Here is a 6,193-nt window from a genome sequence, read left to right as displayed (position 1 = left end):
CCTAACACAAACCTTGTAAGAGCATATTTGATCATCACAGACTAACAGGACTAATAGACACTAACATTGGTTGTAGCTAGGGATGGCAGCTCCTTGGAGGTGTCAACAGCATGGTAAACGAGGTAGCCTCATCCATTGGGCATGGAGTCAAAATGGGAAGACTAAACTAAAACTGAAAATTGATTGACTAACTAACTTTGATAAAACTCTAAAACTGACTACGGATTGAACTTATGGCAGTAGACCATCGAGATCTGATGGCCTTCACATCAGGATTCAAGTCATGATGATAACTGCCCACCTATTGAATATATATATATATATATATATAATCATGTGCAATCATCCCTCCATTTTAACCAATCCAACAAATGGCTTCTTACTTGAGTCCTGCTCACACTTTCCTTGAGAAGGAAGAAAAAAAAAGGATAGGCCACTCCAAGTGTTCACTAAACATGTGTTAATGATCCATAAATATAATAAAACTCATCTTCCTTAATGATTAGAGCAACTTGAAAAGGTATTCTCAAACTCATGAATGACTACATTTTCTTGACAATCAACAATGAGACAAGAATCTTGTTCCTTTTTAGACATTGGTTGTTTGATAAAATGAAGATTGTCATTCTTAAGCGAAACAAATGTAGACTGCAAACTTTTGGATGAAATTTGTAACAAGACTCTTGTTCAACAAGACAATGAAGCTAGTTACCTGATCAAATTCGTGCCATATTTGTTTTGAAGCTCATAGTTAACTAATGGAGAAGGAATTTGACTACAGATACCATCCACAACTCAAGTATTGGATCAAGGAGAACTTGAGAGGAATCCTGCAACTTGTCATACATTGGTTCCAATGAGACTACATGATTTTCTATAAACTCTTCATGTTCCACACTTTCGGCTGCATTTTCAAACTAAATGTTTCTTGTTAAGGATGATTGTGGACTGAAAAAAGGTTCTATGTTACAAACAACATTCTCAACAACTTCAGGAGAAGGTTTTCGACTGCTGTCGACTTGCATATTTTATCCCTTGGTAACCTTATATTTTTTTGTTATTATTTCGAAAGAAGAGAAACACAAAGGTAAGGAGTCATGGCCAAGAATTTCATTCTCTTCTCTGTGCTTAGCTGATCTGGATTTAAACATGAACACAAAAAATTACAAAGATAACCATAAACACATAGATGTAGTAGAAATAATACTTCACTTCATTAATGTAAAAGACTAACATATGCTTACAAACAGAAATGGAAATAAACCAGGTAAGTCAATGGTAGCTTCTCTGAGAAGAGATGTGGCAGCTACATGCCTCTGAACTTCCTTACAATGAGGCTCAAGGGCCTTTTTTATTATTGAATGATAAGAAAAAACCCTAAACAACCAAAACCCTAACTCGAGGAGATGTAACACCAAGAGTTTATGCGCTCCGTTGGGGTGAGTTAGACAACCAACTTCCTAGGGTCGTGACTTGGTCCTATTATCTCCGTTTGATGCACATGATAACACGTTGGAAAGATCTCTGCAAGGACTATGAAGGAAAAGACGATTTTAGATAGAAAATTGTTGGCGATAGATATCCAAAAAATGTCGTTTAGGGCCTCAAAAACTACTAAAAATAGTAAACTTTGCTATAATTAAGGAAATTGAAAACTAAAAGAAGCAATGGTGGGGCTCCAAGTGGAATTGGTGGGTGGCCACCAATATCCACCTGGATCATTCCTCCCCCCTAGGAAGCAATGGCCCCCATTACATTGAGTTCCTCCATGAGATGAGGAAACTTCTACTGAACTTGGTCCCTGGTGAGCCACTTACCCTGGTGAAGGAGTTGGCCTGCATTGACAACTCGATACGGTTGGATATTCTACTGGCAAGTGTGCTTGATCTGTGTGTCCATGATTCGATCAGTTGTAGCTTGTTCCATGCAATTTGGATTCAACTCTGTGGGTGTGAGATTTTCTGCAATGTTGGATTTGTCTAGTAATGGTGGAAAGTATGGTCGAAGGCAGTCCACATTGAACACTGGGTGCAGGCCAAGGAATGTGGGAATGTTGAGCTCAAATTCATTTTCTCCCATGGCCTTGGTAATGGTGTAAGGACCATACCGGAGTGGTCTGAGTTTCTGATAGGTTCTGTTAAGGCGTTCCCTTTGCAAATGCTACTAGACATTGTCGCCCACCTAAAACTTGTGTGGCACCCGATGTTGATCATGTTGCTGCATGTACTTGGCATTTGATTTCTCCAGAATGTCATGGACTTGATAGTGAATATGTTGGATGTGCTCAATGAAGTTGTTTTCCTTATCTATTTCAGACTGGACATGATTTGAATCTACGTGAGTAGATGAAAATGGCATGGCCACATCAATGGGACATAGTGGCTGGAATCCCAAGCCCACCTGAAAAGGGTTGTGGCCAATCGAGTTGTGGAGATCCTGATTGTAGCTGTGTTGAACATAGGGGAGGCTCTCATCCCATGTGCGTGGATTATTTGAGTTTTACATGCGCAAAATGTGTACGATCATCCTATTGAAAACCTCTACCTGGCCATCAGTTTGAGGATGGAAGGTTGTGGACTTAGTGAGTTTGGTGTCTAGCATCGACCAGAGAATAGACTAAAATGTACTGAGGAACCTGTTGTCCCGATCTGAGATGATAAACTGTGGGATCCCAAAGTGTACCCACACTCGTTCAAAGAAGAGTTTAGCAGTGGCTTCCGCTATGATATTCTTCTTGCAGGACGCCATAATGGCCATCTTCGAGACCCTGTCGATGACCAGAAAAACACAGTCATTTCCATGTTTACTGGAAGGAAGGCCTAACATGTAATCCATGGAGATGGATTCCCAAGGTTGGCTAGGAGAAGTTAGTGGGGTATAGAGGCCTTACTTCTTGATGGTCGATTTCGCAATGGCACAGGCAGTGCATGATCTGATGTACTTCCCGACATCCTATTGAAGATTCAGCCAATAGAAATACTTCTGCAGTACTGCCACCATTTTCTCGACCCCGAAATGCCTAACAACCCGACTCTAGTGTGCTTCCCAAATCATCTTGGCACACTCGCTTGAAGGAACACAAAGGTGACTTAGGTGGCATAACAGGGCATCCTCGATGTGAAAATATAGAACATGATGACCCTCCAAGAGTGTCTGGTATGTGTGGCCGAATTCTGGGTCGCTTTTGTAGAGAAGTGGCCAATTTGAAGTCTTGTGCCCACAAGAGTTGAGCATGGTGGTTAACGCCATGATCAGTGGTTGACTGAGGCAATCTGCAACATTATTGGTGCTGCCCTTCTAATACATGATATTCAAATGGAGTTGTTGTAGGTATGTGGATCACTTTTGATGGCGATCATTCTGCAATTTCCCTTGGGTCTGTATGAATTGCAGGGGTTAGTGGTCTATGTGGATGACCATTTCCTTGCCCAAAATGTAATGCTTCCATTGTCAGCAGGCTTGCACAATGGAATACATCTCTTTGTCATAGGTGGGATACCTCTAGACTATGTCTGAAAGTGTCTCACTATGATATGCCATTGGATGCCCGTGTTGAGTAAGGACTGCCCCAATAGCATAGTTAGAGGCATATGTCTCAAACTCGCAAGTCTGGCAATGTGAGCACTGGCACTGAGAAGAGGTGATCTTTCAACTTTGTGAATGTCTCCTAGGCCACGTGATATGAGAGAATCCCAACCTGAACCTGCGGTAGAATTTGGCAAGGCCCAAAATGCTATGGAGCTCTGTAAAAGTGGTTGGAGCTAGCCAATCCTGGATGACTTGGATCTTAGTTGGGTCCACATGCACCCCCCATTCATCAATAATATATCCCAAATATTGAACCTGGGTCATGCCAAAAGTGCATTTCTCCAAATTGGTACATAACTTGTGTTGCCACAATGTTTGGAGAACTTGCCGGATGTGGTGGAGGTGCTCTTCCCAACTCTAGCTAAAGATCAGGATGTCATCCAAGTATACCACTAAAAATGAGTTGGTGAATGGCTGCAAGATGTCATCCATTAGCCTCATGAAGGTTGAAGGAACATTCGTCAATCCAAAAGGCATAACCAACCATTCGAAAATTCCCTCCTTGTTTCAAGGAAAACTAGTGTCAATTCGAACTGCTAGTCCCACTAAGACAGGTAGCTACCTTAGAAACAAACAATGAAAGATTTTCAAGAGTTCCTTTAAGTGTGATAGATGGAATAGAAGAAAAGAGGACCAACCTAGATCTTATGCTTTGATCCTAGCTTGATTTCTCCTTTCCTCGATAAAATTTGTCACTCCTCTTGTACTTGTCCCGCTTCAAAGAGTACCTGTAGAGTCAAAGTAACAACAAACTATCAAAGCATCTTTATCTAAAACATCATAAACAATGCAGAATCAAAAACACATTGACCATACAATTTCATTCATATACAATAAGATTCACAAATACAAGATTATATGGAGGAAAACTCAAAGAACTTTATTAATAGTAATGTAAGAGATGATTACAACCCAGCTATTTGATCCAGCATCATCCTCCCAGTTGTAGAAGCCCTCTTCACCTCATGAACAAGAAAATCACCCAACAATGCAATGTCTCTTCTCACCAACAAACCAACAACACTACCTTACAAAATACAAAATTCCAGGCTCTAGATCTCTCAGATGAGGGATCCATTTATAGATGTCTTGCAAGGGTGTGAGTCAGCTCTAGGTTTTTTATTAGTGTCATTCCACTTATAGTTCATGGTTCCACTTGGATATTTCATTGATCTCTTACTCATCCCTGCGCGAATTCAGAGAGGCAAGTGTCACAGGAGAATTTTCTGGAAGATTCCATGATCATCCACCTTGCAAACTATCTCTGCCATTTCTCTATTCTCAGTCATCGCACCCCACAGAAGGCCATTTTAGTATGCATCACACCTGGCCAGTTTGGTAGTCAGTATGCATCGCACCTTGAACATGGAGCAGTCTGTATGGTCCAGTTTTGGCCTGTTCTGAGTAGTTTTTTAGGTGGAACTTCTGGGAAATGATGTAATCAGTTGACCATGATCCTTCAGGGTGTGAAACAGCACTTTTAGGGACTTAAGGAGCCCTTAGTTTATGGACATATGAGTTTGGGGTTGCAGCGCCCAAATATGTCTATAACACTCCCTGGCTTTGAAGGCAGTCTTCCACACATCGAATGGTTTGATTGGTACCTGATGATATCCTGACTTCAAATCGTTCTTGCTGAAATATTTTGCCCCCTTCAGTTGGTCCAGAAGGTCATCAATCCATGGGATCAGGTACCTATTATGAACAATGATCTTGTTCAGCACCCAATAGCCAATATAGAGTCTCCAAGTCCCATATTTCTTTTGTACAAACATGATCGGGCTCCCACAGGGCGATGAATTCGGACGAATGTGGCCTTTCTGCAACAACTCCTGAATCTACCTCTTGATTTCATCATTCTCGAGAATGGAGCACCGATAGATTGGTCCATTGGGCAGCGGTGCACCAGGGGTTAGATCGATGGAGTGCTTGACATGATAGTGCAGAGGAACCCCTGTGGGAGAGGTGAACATGTCCTCATACTCCTCCACAACCTTTTCCATCTGTAGTTGTCATGAAGAGGGTCCCTATCTCAAGGTCGTGGCTACCGTCTTCTTCTTTCCTTAAGGGCGTATCATCACGAAAACAAATTTCACAGTTTTGGAAATGAGCTTACTGTATTGGTTTGCAGTAACCAAAGAGATGGTGGTAGGCGGTGCTACCTCCGGTATCCTGTACAACTTATTTCCCAAAGTAACAACAACACGGGGCCTTGATTCATACATAGCATATCGCTTCCATAAGTATGGTTGTCTTAATAATACATCACAAACTTCAAGGGGAGCAATGTCACACAATACCTCATCCATGAAGGGCTTGATGTTGTATGGAAAGAAACACTGCTAGCTCACATGAGATCTCATCCTTGGTGAAGCCACCCGATGGTGTATGGTTGTGGATGTGTTGTGGTCGGTAAGACCAGCCGCTTCACCACCTCTACCAAAATGAGGTTCTTTTGGCTCTCTTTATCGACAATGAACTATAGTGGGGAGCCCTTTACCCACATCTAGGAGTGGAGGAGACGCTCCTCCTCCTATAGATCTTCGAGTTCCTCCTTCTGGATCTTCGTGGTGGAAATGGTGGAATTGGGCTTTGCATTGATAAT

This window comes from Pinus tabuliformis, chromosome 8, assembly GCF_031772625.1.
Source record: "Pinus tabuliformis cultivar Carrire ecotype Pingquan chromosome 8, CPIR1, whole genome shotgun sequence".
NCBI lineage: Eukaryota > Viridiplantae > Streptophyta > Pinopsida > Pinales > Pinaceae > Pinus > Pinus tabuliformis.
Note: the sequence above shows the minus strand (reverse complement) of the source record.